The sequence below is a fragment of the Cygnus olor genome, chromosome 14, assembly GCF_009769625.2.
Source record: "Cygnus olor isolate bCygOlo1 chromosome 14, bCygOlo1.pri.v2, whole genome shotgun sequence".
Lineage (NCBI taxonomy): Eukaryota > Metazoa > Chordata > Aves > Anseriformes > Anatidae > Cygnus > Cygnus olor.
Genome location: NC_049182.1, coordinates 917,638 through 926,834, shown reverse-complemented (window position 1 = coordinate 926,834; position 9,197 = coordinate 917,638). Strand labels below are relative to the sequence as shown.

Below are 9,197 nucleotides of genomic sequence, written 5' to 3'. Positions count from 1 at the left end.
ACGTGTATATATTTGGCTTACAAATCTCTCTGTCGTGCATAGGATAAGAATGTTCCACATTTTAGCAAACCTCAGGCTGGGAGAGGACAGCCAAGGGGCTGAATCTGAGCTCTTTAGTTTGTCTTTCAGCTCAAAAGTTTGCATTTGCAGCGGTTGCAGTGCAGGGGGCCAGCAGCGGTGCGCAGTGAGCAGCTGTCACTGGTGTGTGCTGGCATCCCCTGGAGAGGGTAAAAGCGGCGTGAGTCACTGGGAGCCGGTGAAGTTGTGTGAACTGATTGGAACATTGTCAGCAGCGAGTCGTCTTCTAAAAATAAGCATCTTGTTTTCCTAAAGTCATTTATTTTTGATAAATGCCTCAGCCTTGCATTTGTTTAGTACCGGGACAGCGTTCCTGCATTCCACCAGTGTTGTCTTAGTTGCAAGTTACTCCTGGTACCTAGAAAGAGCTGACTTTAACCACAGAATCATTGAGGTTGGAAAAGCCCTCCAAGATCATCTGGTCCCACCGTCCCCCTACCACCTATATCACCCACTAAACACTGTCCCCAAGCACCACATCCAACCTTTCCGTGAACACCCCCAGGGACCGTGACTCCACCACCTCCCTGGGCAACCCGTCCCACCGCCTGACCGCTCTTGCTGAGGAGAAATGTCTCCTCATTCCAACCTGAACCTCCCCTGGCACAACTTGAGGCCATTCCCTCTGGTCCTATCACTGGTTACCTGTGAGAAGAGGCTGACCCCCAGCCCCACACCCCTTCCTTTCAGGCAGTTGCAGAGAGCAATGAGGTCTGCCCTGAGCCTCCTCTTCCCCAGCCCAAACCCCCCCAGCTCCCTCAGCCGCTCCTCACAGGACTTGTGCTCCAGGCCCTTCACCAGCTTCGGAGCCCTTCTCTGGACACAGTCATCCAAAAGTGTTTGAGGCCCTCCACCTGCTGCTAGTAATGAGTCTGTTTTCATCTTTTTATTGAAATCAGGCTCTATTGCCACTGGTAGCTCCGTGTGTTCTCTGTGCCGTGGCTGCGGCCCGGGGAGCCCGGCCGGCCGCTGCGTGGGGCAGCCCCGCGGCTTGGTGGGGACATGCAGGGGGCAGGCGAGCTGGGAGGCAAGGCCGGGCTGCCCCAGGGCTTCACGTGTTGTATGTGCGTTTGGGGCTCGTCTGTTCTAAATATAAGCTCAATTGCAGTGTTGTGGTAGGGACTAGATCTGCTGTCTGTGTTCTCATAACCTAGAAATGCGAGTTAACTTCTTGTAACTCTTAAATTTCAGTGGATGAAATTTCAATGGAGGAAATGAGCGACAGTGCTTAAGTAAGAACATAATGAGTCTGAATAGAGTAGAAATTTGACTTTCTGTTAAGGTAGTCCAGAGCCATGTACAATTTTTTTTTTTAATAAGAAAATCTAATCAAAGCTGTGGTTTCTTTGCTGCTATTGCAAGAAGAAGAAAGAGCTTGTTTCAACATCAGCTTGGAGGGGTTTTTATACTTAAGAGTGAGCTCAGACTGATGATCAGAAAAGCAAACTCTTTCCCTGGCTTTTCAAGCCGTGCTGCTGGTACTGATGGATGCCTGAAGATGTGCTGCTGTCCTGCTCCCCCGGCCCAGGGTGCAGAGGATGGGATGGGATGGGATGGGATGGGATGGGATGGGACGGGATGGGATGGGACGGGACGGGATGGGATGGGATGGGATGGGATGGGATGGGATGGGATGGGATGGGATGGGACGGGATGGGATGGGACGGGATGGGATGGGATGGGATGGGATGGGATGGGATGGGATGGGACGGGACGGGATGGGATGGGAAGGGACCGGACGGGACCGGACGGGGTGGGATGGCACGGGATGGGATGGGACGGGACGGGACGGGATGGGATGGGATGGGATGGGATGGGATGGGATGGGATGGGATGGGAAGGGACCGGACGGGACTGGACGGGGTGGGATGGCACGGGATGGGATGGCGTGGGATGGAATGGGATGGGATGGAACGGGATGGGATGGGAGGTGCGAGCAGCACAGGCTGGGCTCCGCAGCCTCCCCTGCGCCATCCCACGTCTCACCACTGCCCGCCCAGCTCCCGGCTTTCCCTGCTAGCCTCGTCTTCAGTGAGGCTCTTTCAAGGAAAGTCCAGCAAATCTCATCTAGCTCCAAAAAGTAGTTTTGACTTTGACTTAGCAAACTGGCAGCTCTCATTCCCCTCAAATGTAAGCATCGCTCAGATAACACAATTCACATGAAGATTTCTTGAAATTCTTTAAGTGCACATTAAAATGCAAATCGCTCTTCTTATTAAAGATTTCTGGAAGTTCTCTGACAACACATTTAAATGCAAATCACTGAAACGTAGACTCAATATTAAAATCCAAACAATTATTTGATCCACAGGATGAAACTAAAATGGGACCCTGTTGTCTATCTCTGCAGAACCAGGGCTGCGGAGGCAGCTCTGGATGGGGCAGTGTGGTGTTTGGGCGTGCCGGAGGGGCTGGGCATGTCATCGCCACTGCAGCCGCGTGCCCGCCACCCTGTCCCTGTGAGGGGCCCACAGGGATGCACAGGGCCAGGCTCACTTGGTGCGGGCACCTGGTACAGATCGGGACTGGTGGAATGACAAAGCCTGGCTGGAAGCTATAATGGTGTCCCAGAGGGCATCAAGTCCTCTTCACGTCCAGTTTGGACCCAGATGTCACCAACACAAATGTGCACATGGGGAGCAAGGGCAGGGCTCTTGAACCCAGCCCACGGACACTCAGACTCTTGAATATCCCAGAAATAGATCTGGGAGCGGGAGACAGCAGAACGCATGAATAACTTACCCTTAGTAAGTAAGAAGCTATATCTAGATTTCTGAATTCTCCCCCAAATTATGCACTCTGAGGTTAAAACCCTACCCCCAGCCAAATTGATGGTAATGATTTGATGGAGTTTTAATGGGAGTGCTCTAAGGCCAGCTCTAAAAGCGCCTGGTGTTATGGGATGCAGCTCAGCTGAATATGTCGGAGCTGGTTTTATTTTAAAGTATGATAATCCATTAGGAACAACATGCTTTAAATATCTTTAAAACTGAATGAGGTCTTTTTTTCTTTTGCTCTGCTGTGCTTATTAAGATCCTTCAGAAAGACTTGAGAGGAGCAAAAGGTGCTTTTCCATCGCTGCCCCCTGAATTTATTTAGCTGCTTCCCCTTGGGCTGAGCTTTCACTGGGAGAGAAGTCAGCACGGGATTGCTCCCACCTGAATTTGTCAGGTCCGTTTTCATTAGTGGCTGGTGTACTGCTGGCGCTTGGAAGCTTATCCCTGCACCCCCCATTTTTTGGGGGGGATTCTTCTCTTGAGTTGAATACCCCACAAACAAGCTTTGCCAACACCAAGGTTTTATTTATTTGGGGTGTTTGTATTTGAGAGATCTGAAGCTCTGCTTTTCTTTGGCTCTTTTATGTTATTTCATGTGCTAATCAGGGCTTTTAAACTCAGCTCTATCAGTCAAATACTTCTTGATGATGATGAGCAAAACCAAGCAGTTTAACTGCTGAGTGTGGATCATCAGTGAATTTTAATTTTAAGGGAAAAAGTGTTTTTTTCATGTCTTAACTATGATTATTTAAAAGAAAAAAAAAACAACAGGATTGTGATATTGGACAGTCTTATAAGCAAAATTGAATCCAAAGTAGAAAAACAAATGTCGCTGTTCCCCAGCTCCTCCATGCACTGTTTGTGTTGCGTGGGAATAAACGTCATGCCCAAATAATTCTGAGTGACACACGAGGACAAAATGTGCTGTAGCTGGTATCTGTTTGTGTTTGAAAGGAAAGAACGGGAAGCCCTTCGGGTCGTGCTATTCCTCTGTTACTCATCTCTGCCCCGTCCTGCATTGGGGTTATTTTTGTTGGGAAAAACTGAAAATCGGATCAAAACCTTCTTCTGTCACTGTTCGTGTGCAGGTGGGTGGGTGCCTCAGCGGAGGGGGGTGAAATCAGTGTTCAGAGAGAAATCCTTGTTTCTCTCGTGTGAAACCACACTGGGATGCCCCATTTGGGTGTGGGGCTGGGGGAGGACGGGCAGCGGGGCTGGGTGGGCTTCACAGGGGCCCGCAGCCCCGCATCTCCACACAGAGGGGCACGGGCACTGCAGGCGTCACCGTCATCATTGTGCACGGTGTCCTCCTCGTGCCCTGGCCCCGGCACCCTCCTGCCCACCTTTGGGGCTCGGTGCCACCGGGGGCCGCGCGCCCATCCCCGGTGCCTCGTGGCGCTGGCTGCATGGTGGGGAGCCTGGTGACGGATGGCAAAAGGGCAGAGCGGGGTTCTTCTGAGCCGAGGGGGAAGAGCTTCTGCTGCTGACTGCGGGCGGTGAAATCCCTGACGTGTGCTCTTTGTTGTGGGCTTAAGGAGCCTTGAAAATCGGGGAATCAGCAATCCCTCAGCATAATACATGTGAGCTGCAGCACGCAGTACAAATTATGTTGGAAAAACGATATTATTTTTGAGCTGTTTATCCATGGGTTTCATGGCTAAGTTGGTGCTTTCCCATTCAGAAAAAATCAGGAATGTGGAAGTGCCTGTCCTCTGCTGTGCTCACATCTGCGTGGAAAGCATCTGCTTTATCCTGAGCCCATCCCTTAACCTTGTTCTTCTCCCTGCTCAGATCCCCATGTTCTGTTTCAGTACTGGAGATGCGTTTTGTTGGTGTTGGGAGGTCACAGACAGGTCCCGGGAGCGGTCGCCTCTCGGGGTGGGTCTTGTTTTCGGAGCTCATCCCAGGGAGCAGGGTTGCTCACAGCCCCTCTGCTCTGCTACGGGCCCTGGATCTGACCCCCAGCCTCCACCCCACCTTCGTCCCGGGACAGGGAAGGCATCTCTCAGACAGAGATCACCCAGCCCACTCCAACTGCCCCGGAAACACGGCCCAAACCTTCTTTACTGGTCCCAGAGCAGGAGTCAATATTTAACAGGAGCTCTTTAAAGCTGCTTTCTGGGCTCTGGGGAAAAGTCCTAAAGAAACAGTTTGTAGGAAATGTATTGGAAAATTAACTTCATGTTCATCAACACATCATTAACAATTTTCTCACCCTAACAATCAAAATTTCCATGATTGTTTCCATCTTGGAAAAGGTGAACACAGTGCACCAGGCAGTGTGTTCTCCCGTCACTTGCTTGCGGCACTGCTGGTCCCAGGGAGCTGCAGCCTTCCTAATGAGTGGGAACAGCAGAGAAAAGGCACCTGGCACATCTGTGAGCATGTTTACAGCACAAAGCCCCAAAACATTCAGTCTTAAAAATGATTTTCTTTCCTTTTTTTTTTTTTTTTTTTTTTTTAAGAAACAGAAACCGATGCCATTTGTGAATCCCTTTTGCAATTCTCATTTCGCTTTCCTTCTCCTTCCCCCTCTCCTTGGCCACCCAGTGCAGCGTATGATCTCTTCTTTGTTTTTTGACGTCTCCTTTCATTCTGCGTCAGATTTCTGTGCTGCACGAAGAACATCCTTTTCTTTGGATGCTGGCCTCTGAATGCTAAAGGTGCCAAAGCTTAGTTTTCCTTTTACTTGCATGGGATAAATGCGAAGAGAACCCCCCACAATTTTTGATGAGTCCTAAGTGAGTTATCTTACAGCCTGCCATTCTCTTTGTTGCTTCCTATGAATAGTGACAGCCAGAATTAGCAGATAACTTGGCTGATGGTCCCTAGAGCAAAACTACTGAAGGCTGGCAGGCTGGGTGTTCATAGGGATAAATGTGTGCTGCGGAGCTGGCTTCCCAAATCGGTCCCTGCCCGCAGGTGTCAGGACGAGAGGCTGCTCCCCAGCTCTCCATGGGGTCACCCCTCCATGTGCTGTGGCTCTGAGCCACAAACTCTGTTACAGGCAGGAGGAGCGAGCTCAGGCAGCAGCGTATGTTCCTGGAGAAAGGGCTTGCAGGGTGGCACAGCTGAAGTGACACCTGGGGGTGTCACCTCCCCCAGGACCCTGTCAGAACAGTAGGATGGTAAAATAGCCAGAAAGTCCTGCAGTTATGGAAAGGAGAATTTTGCTTGCGTGGAAACATGAGATTTCCTCTTTCATTACCGGGATAAAGGACTGGCAAGGCATAGATATAGCCAGGGTGGGGGGCTGCAGGGATACCCAAGAAGAGGAAGATCCCAGAGCAAGAACCCAAGTATGATCGTGATGGTGACTACGATGATGAGGAAAAGTGCATGGTGAACGCAGCAAGAGGACAAGTTCAGTTCTCAGCTGGCCCTGAGGCACTGACCTCCGCAGGGATGGAGGGAGGTGAGGTTTTCGTTTGAACTGAAGGGAAAGTGTCTGGAGCTGGAAGGTGCATCTGTGAATCATCAACACAGAATTCTTAATTAAAGATGTGTTGGTGGAGGAAATTATGCAGAGGCAAACGAGAAGCAAAGACAAACCAGGCAGTTTGCTGAGAACTGCACAGAAAATTAATGAAGGTGTTGAAGAGGATTCTTCAAATGCCAGGCTGCAGGAGAGATCTCGTGTAAATGTGTGGAGTTCAGGGGAGCGGTGAGAAGCCGCCTGCATCCCTGTGTCAGCAGGGCTGCCAGCCTGGCGTCCACTCCTGCGGCGGGTCAGGAGGCTCCTGGGGGGAGCCTGGGGGCTGGGACTGAGGCTGGCGATGGTCTGGGGTGGAAGCGAAGCTTCCTTCTGCAGCACTGCCTGGGGACCCGTGTGCTCCTGGTGCAGGTCGCTTTGCCACCCACGTTTCAAACGTGCTGGCTGGGGCAGGGCACTTTTGGGGCACTCAGGCCCCGTGGTGGGGCTGGGGGTGGCTGTGTGGGTGCTGCGGGGCTGGGGCTGCCCTGGGCCAGCAGGGAGAGGCTGGGACGCGCGGTTCTCTCGCTCCACAGATGGCGTGCCGGGCAGTCCAGGTCGATACCATCAAGGTGAACGTGTCCTCTGGTTAACAGCCGGGGAAATGTTTTTCCATTTCTTTCTGTTTTTATTTGCATTTATAAACCCTAGCAAGTGTTCAGGACAAATGGATCTAAAAAAAAATCAATGCCTGTAAGCTGTTATTGTAGAAAGGCCACAGGCATCGTAGTAGACCTTATGCTTATAAAGTCTTTGAGGATCTCAGCAGACTTGTGATAAGGTCTCTTAAATTTCTTACATGTTTTCTGCATGCATACCATGCCGTTCAGCCCTTCAGTTCCCTCCTTGGCTCCCGCTATCCAACATCCCAGCTCTCAGCCAGGAGCGAGGCCAGGATGCGCAGCCTGCACTGACCTCTGGGGTCCCCGTGCCCTGCAAACGCTGTGCCAGGTGAGCACCGAGGTCGGGTTTTGGGAAGCGCAGACCTGGTGCCGCGGTGCTGCTGCAGACACCCGTGGGAGCAGCAAAGCCCAGCACCCCGGGTGGGCGCTGCCCCTGCCTTCATCCCACCAAACTGCTGCTGCAGCACCTCCAGGCTTCCCCCTGGCAGGGGGGAGCCGTGTATGCCCCCTGCTTGCCCATCCCCAACACTCTCTAGACTTGGTTTACTGGTGAGATTTTAAATCAAATAATATAAATGACCTATAATTCATATCTGCGTACATAAATTCTTCTCTTACAGGGTAGTAGTGATAGTGTAAAATTATTTTATCACTCGCTTGGACATAGAGTTCAGAGCAAACTAGTCAGGAAAACTGATGTTGCCAGTGAAAAGCTGTACGAGTGTGGGTGTAATGTACAAGCCGGGGAAAATAGTGGAACAGAGGGAAGATTCCTCGGCCCTGAGTCAGCACTGGGGCAACAGTTCTGGTGTTGGACGTTGTGCTTGGCCCTGGGGCAAGTCCTTGCCTTTAGCAGGGCTGAATGCCTAGGTTGTGCTGGCAGCAGACTGTAGGTTTGTTCCAAGGTCTGGAAGCAGCTCCTGCACGAATCACACCAATGGCTTCAGGTGGGGTCACTTTGTGTCTGTACCTGTGTAACTGAAAGCTGAACCTGAGCCAGGCCGGGGCGCTGCGCCCCGCGGGGTGTGCGGGGTGTACACGAGCATCCGGCAGCTCTGCGGGGCTGCTGCAAGGCCCCGAGTGCTCCAGCAGCTCGCACGCCCCGGCCAGCCCCTGGCGGTCTGCGGGGATGCCCAATTAGGCTGATGAGCTTATTTCCATCTGCGGTCAGTGCAGTTATGTTTATGACTGCCATAATTACATGCACAAGCTATCTGTTCCCATAGCATTGATCATCAAGCCCTAAAATGAGAGCAGGTTTTCTTAAACCTCTTTTCTGTTTAAAAGAGTTGATTTAATTCTTGTCCCTGCTTGCAGAAATTGGTACTATATACATGATGAGCATGAACAATATATGCAGTATATTGCCCATGGGAAACATTGTAGGGAATGGTGATGCTAGGATGTATGTGTGAGAGCTGAAAGAAGCTGCAGAGATGTAAAAATGTGCTCCATCAAGTGTAATTCATCCCAGGATGAGGTGGGTATGTGCGCCTAATGGGATTCTCTGTTGGACGATGGTTGCGTTATCTTGCTGCTGTTTCCTCACTCATTACGCCTGCTGCACCAGGGCCGTGCCAGCTCTTTGGGCTGCCTCTCCTCCATAAAGTCCCTGCCCTGAGATCATCTCTCAGCCTGTGGCACCTGGCGCGGGGACTGGGGGCTTTGGGTGCTGCGGCTCTGCACGGGCAGATGTTTCAAGCCAGTCTGCAGTATATCTGTACATCTCTGTATATCTCCTGGTTCCCACCAGCCTTTTAGTGTTTCCATTTTTATGAACGCTGATACCTTCCTGCTCACAGGGAAAAGGTGGCTTCTGGGGAAAGGTGGGTGGAGGACTTTGGGGCAGCAGGCTTGCACTCCGGGAGGGATGTGATTGCTCCTTTTCTACAGCGCTGTTGTTTGGAGGCAAAAGATCCCTCCATAAGCCAGCGTTCTTCATCTATAACTTGCCGAGTACAAGAGTGGCTTTGTAGTTCTCAGAATGCCTCCTGCCGGGGCAGTTAGCAGCACCAGGCCTTGAATCTCCACGAGTGACCTCGACAAGCACACGGGTCTGTACTGCGGAGCGGAGGGCACCCTGCCCGTGCCTTCTGGTTCAGCTTTGTCTCCCCTCTAAGCACAGAGAGCAGACCACGCGCGAGGGGCTGCAGCGTGCTGCTGGAGGCGTTCGGTGAGCAGGAGGGCAGCTCTCCTGCGCGTGTTGCAGCAGGAGGCCATGGGTGAGGGCAGAGATGTACAAGTGGC

General features: G+C 51.7%; 1 protein-coding gene across 1 annotated transcript in view; it reads left to right on the top strand.

Annotated features, from left to right (window-relative positions):
* The window catches only part of KCTD16 (potassium channel tetramerization domain containing 16), a 63,434-nt gene that overhangs the window by 19,970 nt on the left and 34,267 nt on the right, over positions 1-9,197 (top strand). The gene's annotated exons all lie outside the window — the stretch shown is intronic.